The 14568-nt window shown below is 46.3% G+C and overlaps 1 pseudogene; it reads left to right on the top strand.

The window, feature by feature from the left end:
- The first annotated feature begins 4997 nt into the window (after positions 1-4997).
- Positions 4998-7207, top strand: LOC120669281 (annotated as a pseudogene).
- Positions 7208-14568: the final 7361 nt, after the last annotated feature.

Consider the following 14568-nt stretch of genomic DNA (forward strand, 5'->3'; position numbering starts at 1 on the left):
GCGGTGAAAGGTTGCTGTGGATTCACGCGAACTCGGGAGAAACTTGCGCACCAGCCCTTTGCCGATAATATAATCGTGGACGGGTACTTGTGATGGAGAAGAACGAGGGTGATTTTGTAATTATTCCAGGGAGCTTGGATCAAAGATGGAACTTGGAGGGCCGGGGTCTCCGGTCCGCGATGGGCGTAGCTGTGGGGCTGTGGCCTTCTGGGTCGTCGCGGCAGTTTGAACTTTTGAAAAGGTTTCACGCCCGACCATATTTCTCGACTTTGTGACCTTTGTTTTTTCCTTTTCTAGATTTGGGCAGACTTTATGTTTCATAGTGTGTTTTATTCGATTTGTGTTTTGTTTCTTCTTGCGAGGCTTGTGTTTTGTTAGTACACATTGTCTGCGGAAATATTTTCACCATTAGCTTACGCTCGTGCTTTTTCGCAACTAGTGCTAGGATTCAAAATTTCTCGCTCAATCTGGTATAAGAGAGGAAACGATAACTTTAAAAAGTCAGTTACACGGTCGTTTTGATTGCGAATCAAGTTTCGTAAGTAATGAAAACGATTAATACAAATTGCCAACTAATTAATCTAGAGGCATGAATCAGCTGGGAGGGTTGGGATCAGGTTAGTAGAGCTCCCTGATTCTTCATCTCTAGCTCCCTGATTCTCTAATAGAGTGATTTTGGTGGGGAGCATGGTAGGGAGAGATGAGAAGTGATTTTAGAGTGATTATGGTGTACAATGAATGGGGAGCAGGGGAAACAGATTATTTTTTAGCTTCATCTCCCAGTGCAAATGGAGAAGCGATTCTTAACAGCTTCCTACCATAATTAAGTTGTTGTGTTAACTATTTGATATAGCTTCATAAAATCCGCTCCGAAAAAATTAAAAGAAGAGCTCTACCAAATAGGGTCTTAGAGCTTGGGGACCTGATTTGGATGTATTAGCCCGGAGGCTTAGAGTTTGAGAATATGCGCTAGAGAGGATGGATCCCATAAATGCTATATGAGAGCGCGAAAATTAATATCTTCATGACTAACTAGTGCGATGTTTTTAACTATTCTTTCTCTTCCACATAGATAGCGATATGATATCGATAAGATCCGAGCTAGATTGTTGGAGCTGCTCAGATGTAGATGAGACATGGAAGAAGGTTACCTGACGTAAGGTTTTAGGCGACCAGTAACAGATGGAGTTGCCATTATTTCACGAGGATGGAAGTATGCTGGATTCTTCCTCAAATAATTTAAATAACAATATTCAACCATGGAATAAAATAAAATGTGCCCCTTATTTTTTATTGTATTTTCAATATAATAAGGTTGGAATCAATTTGTTCAAATAATATTGGAACTATTGTTCATACTTCGGGCTATAATATTGGAACTATTGTTCATACTTCGGGCTTCTTTCTTCTTAAAGAATGTGCATTTTGTTTTCTTGCATATATTCTGATTTTAAGCCTTATTAAACTATTCCCCTCTCTCTCTGTGGGGGGAGGGGGCGCACTTTTTGCTTTTTAACTCTTTCAAAAAAAAATTACATATAGATTTTTGAAGAAACTCCAGAGGTCGGCACCACGGTCCATGGCGCCGACGTCCCGGCGCCAAACTCGGCGCAGCTCTTGGCCTCTACACTCCGAGCCGCCGGCCGCGCCTCCCCCGTCTCGTCCGTTCTCTGCTTCGGCCGCCGGCCGCCGACCGCGCAACCGCAGCACCCGCGGCGACCTTCCTCCGCGCGCTCGCTCTGGTCGACCCCCGCGCCTCCGCTAGTCGCGCCTCTGCTCCCGCAGTTCGCCCCTCCGTCCTCCGCGCCTCGGGCCGCCGTCGCTGCACGAAGTAGGCAGGCGCGCTGCGCTTCCTGGGGACATGCGGCTCGGGATGGTACCTGCTCCCCGGAGGGTCGCCGCGGCCAGGGGCGTGGCGTTCTTGCCGCCCCGTCGCCATAGCCGAGCACAGAGGCATCGTTTGTTGTGTTCGCGTCGTCGCCGGATCTCGTCCCCTGCCAGATTCTATTTTTTACTTGATAGTTTGGATTTGAGGAGCAATAATCACTTCGGATTCTTCATGTTCCGATATAATTTTGGACTGTAGAGTAGATGCAGATGCTAATTGCTTTGCTATCTTGCAAAACAGCTGAGTCCAGCTTAATTGTGACCGCTTCGAAGGAGAACAATTTGCATGGTTTGTAGCTTGTCTTGTGAGTGTGCTTGATCTGATTGGAAACAAAAAACTGAGGCGATGGTAAAAATAAACCGCGAGAATTGAGTATTGAGGTGTTGAAACTCTTAGTCTAAGAGGGAGAGGGGGTGAATTAGGCACTCTAAAAATCTTAACATATGGCTCCAACTAGTTTGCACAAAATTTAAACTAAAACAAACTATCTAGATGTGCAACTACGGTTCACTATAGTGTGAAACTCTCATCCCAAAAGAATTTAGCAACCTATAGCCAATCCTATCAAGATACTACTCTATGAAAATAAAGGCACAAATGTATGAAATGCGGAAGCTTAAAGGAGGCTTAAAGGAGGGATGAGAGGAAGCAAACTCTCGACACGAAGATTTATCCCGTGGTTCGGATTGCCACAAAGGCACCCCTACATTCACGTTGTTGAATCACTCACGAAGAGTATCGCTTCCCGGCAATCAAGTTTCTTCCGTGAACACAATCACGGTCACCTTGATCCTGATATCTACTAAGGGAGATTACCCATGAAGAAGGGGTCTCCGTTCCCCGTACAATGTTGTCGACGCCGCTCCACACCAAGCCGGAGGGTCGTTGACGTGCCGGCGAGCCACCAATGCTCTAAGTGGCCAGCACACCGAGATACAAAAGTTGGTTCATTCAAGAACCATAGCACAAGGATCTCAATCTTGCTTACTCACTCACTTAGGAGCTAACCTAGCACAAACACTCTCAAAGATGTGCAAAGGACTAAAGATTTAATCACTAAACTCTTGGATGGTTTAGAGATGTTCTTGGGTGTGTGTGATGTCTTGGAACTCCAGCAAGCATCAAATGGCCGGGGAAACTCATATATATAGGCCTCCAACTTGAACTAGCCGTTTAGAGCCGTTAGCTAATTTTCTGCGTAGGCATCGGAACTTCCGGTGCTAAAGGCATCGATTCTTCCGATCACTCACAGACTGAAACTAGCCGTTGGCTTTACTGACACAGATGCAGCAACTCCAGTGACCATCGGTTAAACCGATGTTTAGGCGTCGGTTCTTCCAGTGACACTTGATCTTCACGTAGTCGTTGCACTCTTTCTTTCTTGCTGACGTCATTGCACCGATGCTATGCTCCGATGCACCGTCGGTTCAACCGGTGCTGAAAACTTGGCTTCTGCGCGCTTGACATCGTCTCTGGACAATAGTATGTTGAATGCACCGATGCCTCTGAGCGACCCGTCGGTTAAACTGGTGCTACTGAGTTTTTCTCACTTGGCTCAGTATGCATGCCCAATTACACCGATGCAGTGGCGTCGGTTCTTCCGACAACCATCGGATGTTCCGATGGTGGGGCATTGGTTAAATCGGTGCAGCAGAAACTGCATCTTCTCGTCCAATTCGTCGCGGCGATCATTTGGATCCTTGACTGATTTCCACTATACTTTGGCACCTCTACGATTGATTGGACTTGTTATCTTGATGGTGGATTGGACATGGCGTCTCGACGACAGATTAGACATTGCGTCTTGACGATGAATTAGACGTGTTGAATTATATCCATGGGACCTAAAGACTCCTACAAATGTGATCTCACAAACTTGTTAGTCTCATTGATAATGTTGTCACTCAATCACCAAAATCACAAACAATGGCCTAGATGAGGTCAGCTGTGTTTGCATGCATCCCTTTTACTCCCTATATAGAAGTATCAACCTCCTCATGTATGACGTTGAGATCATTCCGGGTTAAGATTTTGGATTATAAAATGTTACAAGTAATTTACAAAGAAAATTGATACTGATACCTGCTACTTGAATATGAAATGGAAAATAACTTCTGGTAAACCTTCACTTCTACAATAACAGAGCTACAAGTAATTTACAAACATCGGAGAGATGGAGACCACAGCTCTGAACAGACTGAGTTGAATCTGGTTGCCAGAAAATATGGGGTAGAAAATGTTGGACAGCATTGACAAAAGATAACATGCAAGTTCACTACTTTTTCTTGGCGGTGACCGCGCAATACATCCATCCTCATTTTCCAGGTCTTCACCACGTAATGCAGGATCACCACCCAGGTCAGTGCAGGCTGCAGGATCTTCAGGCTGCCGCAGCGCTTGTGCATCACCATCACTCCACCAGGAGCACCAGCGCTTGCATTACCAGTCTACAGTACGTCGCCAGGCAGAGCAGGTTCCATGGAATAGAGAACGGAATAGAGATATTCTAATATTTACTGACTGCCAGTTATATACATGAAAATACACAAAGGAATGCATGCAGACAGCACGACACTTGAATTCCCACGGCACACATGCAGCCACTAACTTCAGTTCACACTGACATTATGTTGCCACCACACATCAGCGGGTGCTGCGGGCAGGCGGCGACACGGCGGACAGTGGGGGTTGCGCGGCCGGCGGCCGAAGCAGAAAACGGGCGAGACGGGGAGGCGCGGCCGAACTCGGCGCAAGATTTGTGGCGCTGTGATCTTTGCCATGTCGCCTCCAGCTTAGATGCCCCGTCAGAAGCCTATTATGAGGTTGGCGCCACGGGTTATGGCGTCAAGACGTGTTATCTCGGTGCCAAGGGCTGTGACGTCGACTTTCTGAGTCCAAAAACACAATTCATTTCTCTAAGAGTCTATATGTAAATCTTTTTAGTTAAAAATATTAAAAAGCAAAAAAAATGCAGGGGTGGGTGTTATGTTTGGGACTGGGATCGTTTGGTGTTGAAAAAAAACGTAACCCCTCAAAGCTCGCGGAACCAGTAAGGTAGCCATCCTCCACCACTTACACCCCGGGACCACTCCGAAGCCCCCAGCTATCCAACGGCCCAACCTCCTCGGCCATTCCGCCCCAAAACCACAACCCCTCTTCCCTCCTCCCCCTCCAGCGCCGCCACCCCGCCTCGCCGCCGCCGCCGCCGCGATGGGCCGCGTGATCCGCGCGCAGCGTAAGGGCGCCGGGAGTGTGTTCAAGTCCCACACCCACCACCGCAAGGGCCCCGCCCGGTTCCGGTCCCTCGACTTCGGCGAGTGCAACGGGTAACCTCAAGGGCGTCGTCACCGACGTCATCCACGACCCCGGCCGCGGCGCGCCCCTCGCCAAGGTCACCTTCCGCCACCCGTTCCGCTACAAGCACCAGAAGGAGCTCTTCGTCGCCGCCGAGGGCATGTACACTGGCCAGTTCGTTTACTGCGGCCGCCGCGCCACGCTCTCCATCGGCAACGTGCTGCCGCTCAGGGGCATCCCCGAGGGTGCCGTCGTCTGCAACGTCGAGCACCACGTCGGGGACCGCGGCGTCTTCGCCAGGGCGTCCGGGGACTACGCCATCGTCATCAGCCACAACCCTGACAACGGCACATCGAGGTGACGATCCAACTGGCCACCCCCCACACCCTCTCTGCGTAACGTCTTCATATCTTTGTGTTTGTTTTGTTGCGTGTGCTGTGTCTGCATCATTAGCTGGATGTGATGCGTGTCGATGTCATGTTTTCTTTAGGGTCTGTTTTCGTTGGGCATGATGGTGAATTGTGTATTTTTTTTTTTGTGTGGACAGTTTTAGTGAGTATGTGCAGTATACTAGTTGTATTATGAAATGTTAGAAATGAAGATCTTAGCTGAAATGTTTGAGACTCTTAGCATTTATGGATATATGAAGCTTGTGAAAACATCTGTTTAGGCCCTTTTGTGTTGTTCAGACAACATTTCTCTGCAATCAAGCCTTTGTAATCTGTTGAGGAATTTTAGTAGTCTAGTAAAAAATTTAGTGTTCGTGAAATGCTTCCAATCTGTGAGTTGAGTACAGTTATTCTGTTATCATGTGGTTTAGCTATGCAATTTTCAATGATTTAACCCATTGGACTAAAGTAACCTATGTGGAGGTCTTTTATCACTGCCCAGCTTTAGCCTGGCTGTTTTGAATTATTTAACTGTTGAACTGAGCTCTGTAGTAAGCTGTTGTCCTAGATGCTGAATATGATAACCTATTGTACTTGGTGCAGAACTGTTCTGTTTTTATCAAGATGCCAGGATTGGATTCTTTTGGTATTATGTAGATTTTTCCCCACCAGGTTATTGTCCATATGGTGTCATTCTAGTTCAATGCTTGAATAATTCATACATGTGTCATTTCACTTTAAAACCACTCTAACACTGCCAACAATAAGCAACTAATATAAGAGGCATCTGGTGGAAATGTTCCTCAGGAACCGAGAAAAGCATCTTGAACTCTTTATGTACACCAAAACCAACTTCAACCTCTTAGGACAGACTATATCCTTGTCCATCTGATACATGGTATTTGGTATTAGCTTGCTGACTGCATCATTTTTCCTTGTTTTGTTGGTACGTTGTGATGCTTTGGGTGAGCTTTGGAGTTATTTAGTTGGTATGGGACAGTCTTCTGTAGGAACTAATGGTATTGTGTTTTGCAGGATCAAGCTACCCTCTGGTGCTAAGAAGATTGTCCCGAGCAGCTGCCGTGCCATGATTGGACAGGTTGCTGGTGGTGGCAGGACTGAGAAGCCAATGCTGAAGGCTGGCAATGCCTACCACAAGTACCGCGTGAAGAGGAACTGCTGGCCTAAGGTCCGTGGTGTGGCCATGAACCCTGTTGAGCATCCTCACGAAGGAGGTAACCACCAGCACATTGGTCACGCCTCCACCGTCCGCCGTGACGCTCCTCCTGGCCAGAAGGTCGGTCTCATTGCTGCAAGGAGAACTGGTCGTCTTAGAGGCCAAGCTGCTGCTACTGCTGCCAAGACTGATAAGGCCAGTTAAATCGGTTATTTTTGCCATATGCAGCATGCCAGCATTAGCTATCTTATAGATTAAACATGATTTCCTTTATGGATGTTAATTTTGTGTCATTTGATGAGACTATGGGCATTTTTATCAGTTTTGTGGCTATTATCGAGATTGTTGGTTCTATATAAACAAGTTGTTGAGTGTATGCTTTCTTGTTTTATGTCTAGTGCTCTCACCCTTATCATGGATTACGGAACTCAACGCTGTGGAATGCATTTATCTTCTTTATTTTCCAGTTTTGCAATCTTATTTGTTGCCTGTTGAACAATTGTTGAGTTGTTCCGTATATTTTTTTCATCATTTGGGCAATAAGATCAACCTTTGATCATCTGGTACAACCTTTGCTCCTACATATATTTCACTGAGGATTGTTGGTTAATATATTTGATGAGGCTATGTTGTTGTTGTTGTTGTTGATTGTTGGTTAATATAAGCCTTGAATGTGAACACATAGATTAATAATTCCAATAATTTAATAATGAAGTTGGTAGATTTATCATGACAAAACTTACTTGAAATAATATATTGCTAATCATGATGCGATAATGGGGACATGTCGATGATTATCATCTAGTATTAGAGGAAGCAAACTGCAATCTTCTGGGCTAGCCACAGATTTGGGATTTGCATATCCAATCCGGAAACAAAAACATTAAGCTTTGGATGTTGATCTGGTGGCCTAGATTGAAGTTTGCACGGAGAGATTGGTTTGCACCTTATATGTTTCCGTATAAATTTTCCAAAGGAACATGCAAACACCCATTATAAGATGAAGTTGGTTGGACATTACTAACGAGATTCGTTTTCTATTTTATGGTTGTGGAGTCCTCGAGCTGTAATTTAAAGAAGATGGGCATCTTTGTAAAAGTATCATTAATATTGAAAATAGTAAAAATATGGCAAAATAATAATGAACGTTTTTTTAAAGGTCAAGATGTCTACAAGTGTATATCAATATATGCATCCGTGTTTCAAAAAAAAAACTAGATTCGTGGGGGGAGACCGCCCCCACGACATTACACTAAGAAGACGACCTTCTCACGCAAGTCTAGAAAATCTTGGAACCCCTGCTCTCCCGTACATAGTGGCTCGTTACCCATGAGAAAGGTCAGATCCTAACCATGCTTTGAACATGGGACAAGCAAGGGATTTTTTTCAACACGCATATAAACTGCGCCACTTCCAGCTGAAAAATTCGCCTCCACTGGAGTCAAACTCTAGTTGGCAGGATGCTGAGTGCACGGCTAGACCAACCGGTCTAGCGCTCGCTGGCATGCATCCATGTTTCTATATGCAGGCATAACCAAGTTCAAATGCGATCATTTTAAAAATATGCACAAAATTGTTTGCCATGGACTGCAATTGCATCCAAAGTTGATCCTTTTTGTATCTCGTTCGTGGCATCAAATTTTGACTTGAAGTTTTGTGTGTGTATAGAATATGGATGCGCCTACATTTAGAGGTGGTAAAAGGTCTCAAAATTTAATCTAGATAATCTAGAACCTTATACAATTTTGAGCTAAAATGGATTGTGAAGAGAGATCACTAGGGCATGATCCACCACTAGTACAGTGTGCGACATTTCAAATGTTCTTTTTCTGAAAGCTTGTAGTATGCTTTGAATGAATTTTCAGTTTCGCCATATTCAATATTCGTGCCATTTTCAAGGTGGCACCTCGTTGAAAATGATCAAAAAGAGATATCAGACCGTTTCCAAAAAAAGTAAAAAGAGATACAGTATGATCGAGTTAAATTAGATGTAGCCGGATGTGATCCTAGAGATATTTCTCGGCAAAGATGCTGACGACCCACGCCCTCTTTGGGAGTTTGGGTGGGTCGGCTGGGTTCGCGACGAGCTTGCTCGCTAGTCGCTACCGACCTACCGTAGGCCCACGAAGTCTCCACCTCCTTTTGGCGCGCTCGATCTCTCACTGCCGGTGCGTGCTCGCTTCCGTGCATTGCGATCCGGGCGTTCCCGAACGGCTCTTGCCGTGGGTGCCGTCCGTGGTGTGCTACTGATTGTTGGGGGATCGGAAAAATCTTAAAGAGACGTCTCGCTCCGTCCTACCACGTACCACTAAAAACAATTAATTCCAGCACTGGTCCCGGAAGATGGAAACATTTTTTTTAAAAAAAGCTAACCAGCTGACGCTTAATCCTGGGCTGTGTTTGGTTAATGAGGAAATTTTTCGGGCACGTTTTTCGAGAAGGGAATCTCGTATGTATGGAGTACTAAATGAAGTATATTTGCAAAACCTTTTTCAGGGATGTGTGTAACTTTTCGAGACGAATCTAGTGGCGGTAATTAATTGATGATTTGCTACAGTGATGCTACAGTAATCATTCTCTAATCGCGCGGTCAAAGACCTCATTAGATTCGTCTCGCGATTTACACGGGGGTTGTGGATGTGGTTTTGTAATTAGACTTCATTTAATACTCTAAATTGGTGGTCAAAGATGGAAAAAAATTCCATCAAATATAACCAAACACGGCCCTGATCCTCGAACGTGCCTGCTATGCCCATGTTGGGAACGCGACGTGACGTGCCTGCGTGGTTTGATCATCACCTGGGGCTGAGGAGTGCGCTGTAGGTGCGGCGCATTGCGTCCGAGCTCCGAAATGGATTTTTTTTAATTTAACGTTGCGCAATACTACGAGAGTGCCCGGGCCGGGAGGCGCCTGGCTAAAGGCTGCAGCCTGGAGACACATTGTCCCTTCGCCGCTTCGCGAGTCGTGAAGGGCGGTGCACTGCACAAAAACCGGTTAGCAGCAGTCCAGTCCAGCACCACGGAGGGGGCGACTTCGCCTTGTCACGTGCCAAACGTGGGCACAATACCCCTATAACTCTATTTTTATATACTCTATCCGTTCCAAATTATAAATCATTACAAGAATCTTGAAAAATCAAATCATCTCAAAGTTTGACCAAAATTATAGAGAGAAATATAAAGATTTGTGACATCAAATAGGTGCATTATGAAAATATAGCTAACAAAGAATTGAATGATATTTAATTGGTATCATAAATATTATTATCTTGTTATATAAATTTGGTCAAATTTGAAAAACTTTGACTCTCCAAAATTTTTGGAATGACTTATAATTTGGAACAGAAGGAATATATAAACTAAGTCAGGGTCGATAGTTTTAATTATATTATAACATCATCGAAATAAATTATCAGTTGCCACATTTTATACTGTGACAACAAAGAAATAAATTATCAGTTTAGGTCAGATTGATGGTAACAATAGGCCACACTATAGTTGGATATCGTAACAACATAATGAGGAGCTTGCCTTCGGTCCAGCACAAATATACCACCATCGTCTGATGTTAGTCTTTTTTTTTAATTACACAGTACAACTCAGACACTCATAACGCGCACACACTTATCCCTATGAACACGTATATAAATCCTAACCCTACGAGCATTTTCAAAGATTAGTTGGCAAATCTTTGAGATTGACGAAGTCAGAACAAATGTCTCGCTATTGACGGGAACGTCGTCTATCATTGAAAATACAACACCGTCAATTTCTAAATTAAAAAATAGTCTTTCGATGACTTTTTTAAACAAAGTATATCCTGATTTTGAATTGAGGGGGCGGAGGGAATAATCTAGAGTAGATAACTACTTAAGCTCGAGCACGAGGGTCAGTAATATTAGTAAGTTCAAACACTGCTATTGAAAATGATGGTGCGGAAGTGGCGAGGCCCCCGCGTGCGGTGTCTTCGACGTGGCGACGCGAGTGAGGAGGAGTCCAATGGCGGGTGTGGCGAGGCCCCCGCGCGTTGTGTTTTCGCGGTGGCGACTGCGAGGCAGTTGGCGTGAGGTCTGGATTCGGCGTTTCCACTCTATCGGATGGTGTGTGGCGTTGCAGCGGTGCTACAGCGACAGGTTTCCGTAGGGCGGTGGCTGCTCGGTAAGGTGCCGTCTGCTTCCCTCTTCTCTCTTTCGGCACGAGGCTGTGTTTTCATGGCAACTACAGGTGAAGATATGTGGTTGGTCGTGATGGCTTCGCTTCTTTTCTGTCTGTGTCGCCCTGTGGGGTCGTTTCAACCGTGTTGATGACCTAATCCAACCGGTTTAGACTCTCCATGTTAGTCTGGAGTGTTCCTCCGCGTTGAGTCGATGAGTTCCCCGTGTTGATGTCCCAATCCAACCGGGTGAGTCGAGTTGTTGAGTTTCCCAGGTTGATGTCCCAATCCAACTGGGTGAGTTTTGTTTTTCTTTTTTTCTGGCTATGGCTTTCCAGGGTCGTAGCCTTGTACTTTTCTGCTATATCAATGAAACGCGCACTATCTTGTGTGGTTCATTCTAAATTTTTTTAAAAAACCATAATTTACAAGTGCTTCCAACATTTTTATTTGCAGAAGTTTCATAGATACACACTTAGATGCATGTGAGTGGTGTGTACGTCCATAAATGCGACCTTGTGGAAAATGGAAACAACTATTTTGGTTTTTGCTGCGAGTATGACCAGCACGTTAATTTCCCATTCTCCAAAGACGGTGCACATAACTGAGCAGCGAGCTGTGCGATGCATCATACCCCTCCAAGTAGCCTAACCCCGCATTTCGATCAACTCCGAACTTCAGCCAGGTTAACTTTAAGATTCGTACACGAAGAGTGAACCGGTATTCACGACTTTATTGGCCCTGTCTGTTTCAGCTATTGGCCGATTTTGAAGTCCCGATTTTGAGCAATCCAAAAGTTATATGACTCCTAGAATCAGAATGAAGAACCATAATCAGCTGGATTCTCAATTCTCGGAGTCATCTGACATTAGCCAGAAGCTGAAACAAACAGGGCCATTATGTCTCCCCTCAACTTGCTCGGCTCACGCACAATACCACCGCCCCGGAACCATGGTGATGCTGCCGAAGCTCACTTTCATAGCATAGGGTTTAGGTTTATTAGACTCGTGAAGACATCCAGTTACATACATATTTAGAGGAATCAACAAGAGATCTAGATATGATATTGATCCGAACTAGCTGTTGCAGTGGGTGATGAATGCCGCCAGCCGAGCGGGTAGATTGCCGGTGAGTAGGGATAGGATAGAGTCACAAAGACTATGGAACTATTGGAGTAGTTATAGTACTCCCTCCGTTCAAAACTATAAGACATTCCAATAATTTTGGAGAGTCAATTTTTTTTATGTTTGACTAAATTTATATAATAAAATAATGACATTTATTATATAAACTAAGTACTATTAGATTCTTTATTAGTTATATTTTCATAGTACATCAACTTAATATCATAAATTTTTATATTTTTTTCTATAATTTTGGTCAAACTTGAGATTGTTTTGACTCTTCAAGATTTTTGGGATGTCTTATAATTTGGAACGGAGGGAGTAGTAGTTAATTAGCGCAGGGGTGGAAAGGAGGAGAAGGTGGCCACGGTAAGGGTTGGAAAGGGGAGGTTGAGGCTAGAGGGGTGACCGCAGGTGCCTCGCCGAGGCGGCGGCCGGGGCACGTACGCTGTGCCGGCCAGTCGAGTTGTCGCCAACAACGATGAAGAAGAGGTCGACATATATATAACGCCGTGTTGGGACGGACGATTTCCACGCTTGGAAGCATTGCCCCTGTCACAAGTGCACCAGCGATATCACATATCAGAGGTCAGAGCCTCGCGCAACCGTACCGTCTCCGGCCGGCCGAGAGCACCGCCAGGCACCAGCTATATACTCCTAGCCGACTTACTGCCGGTGCAGCATCATCAAGATTCACTCACGCTGCCAGCGTCACGTACGGCACGTACGCCCGAACGAAATGATCGCCGGCCGGCCAGTCGCCGGTGAACCTTGATGACGCCGCACCCGCAGAAGTCCGGCTTCTTCGGCGCGCGCGGTTAGCTCGGGGCGACGGGCCGGGCGGGCGCTCGATCGGGAAGAGCATGCAGGATCGAGGTAGCTAGATCGATCAAAGCCATGTGTGTGTACGTGTATATATAGGCGGGCGCGCGCGTGGCGGCGGACGCGCGGAGTCTGGCGCAGCGCGTGCGCCTGCGCGCACGACCATGTCACGGTACGTCATGCGTGCACCGGACCGGGGCGGCCGCGGCGCGCACGTGGGCCGGGCGTGCGCGCCATGCAGCCGACCGGGCGGGCGGGCGGGGGCATGGCGGGCGGCGGGCGCGGCCTAGCTATTTGCGGCGGCGGGCGGAAGCTGGCGCTCGGGCGCGCCGCCGGGGCTCGGTTGGTTGGGTTGGGCCTCGCCTGGGGGAACGCCCCCTGGACCCCGCATGGGTGGCCGGGTTCGGCTCGCTGAGCCACAAGGGATGGATGTGCTATGTAGTCTGTACAGGTGGGAACGGAGACGAGACGACCTCCTCAGTCCTCAGCCCCACTTGCGTCACCAACTTACTAAATGCTACTATAATATTTATGTTTATAATATATATATATTATATTCGTTAGAGAGAAAGTACGACTCGGATATGGGATGGAGGAGCTGATCCAAATGGTTGTAGTGCCAAATGCACCGAACAGTGTGTAGTAGGTCTGAGGGTATGCACGCCTGGCAGGAGTACAAGCAGCCGGGGAGCTAGCTAACTCAGACCAGTGGGCAGTGACGGCCTGGCTGCTGCTCTGCTGTGGGGATGGAGACCCCTGCTGTGCTCTGCATGTAACTGCGAACGGGCTCGAGCTGCAGCTGCACGGGGGTCCGTTCTCTTCTCTCCCACTACGGCTGCGTAGTTGAGTGAGGACGGCTTCTCCGTGTGTAGCAGAGAGCCAGGATCGACGGGCCGGTGAATACACTGCACCGAGCCCGGCGCCGGCGCTTGTGCTGCTGAGCATGGAAGCATTCCATTCCATCCCCCTTAGTTTGGTATCGTGGAGCCATAGGTCAGCAACAATGCTTTTGGAACTTGGTTGCTTGTTTGTTCCATATTGAGGAGGATGTCATACCATTAATTTGTTTCCAAAGGGTACGGTACACCAAGGTTGATTTCCAAATTCGAATGTTTGTGGTGCCATCCAGGAAAACTGAAGTTTAACATAACATCCTGCCCCATCTGTGATCTGGTTCTTAAGATGGACCCTCCACAAAGTGGGTTTGGGAAGGTCCAGACTACAGAGCAGCTTCCCGGATGGTGGCATCTTAGCTTTCAGAATTTGTGCAAATAAATTAACCTAAGAGTTTAGTTGAAAAGGCAATACGCCAAGCCGCAGCAGATATGAGCATGGTGTTGTTAATTAGTAACTCAATGTCCATGACACCTAATAACCAGCCATCTTGTTCGGGCAAATAGGTTATTGATTTCCAATATCTGAGACGCTTCGAAGAAAAAGAGAGACTTCGCCAAGAAAATTCTTAAGTTCTGTGTTAGGAAGCAAAACACTGACTGAATCAAGGTTGGCGTGCCAGCATGTGTTGACAGCAAAAATTGGCACCTGCCGAGGCCGACCGGTCTGACCGGTCTGGTCTGTACAGTCTGAGTAGAATTAGGGTTTTTGTAAAGAGTCCTCATGTAATCCTACTCGTGAAGGGGTACGTCTTCCCCGGCCTATAAATATAAAGGCTAAGGCCGATTGAGATTATTCCCAATTGAATCAATCAAAATATCGCATTA

This window comes from Panicum virgatum, chromosome 2K, assembly GCF_016808335.1.
Source record: "Panicum virgatum strain AP13 chromosome 2K, P.virgatum_v5, whole genome shotgun sequence".
Lineage (NCBI taxonomy): Eukaryota > Viridiplantae > Streptophyta > Magnoliopsida > Poales > Poaceae > Panicum > Panicum virgatum.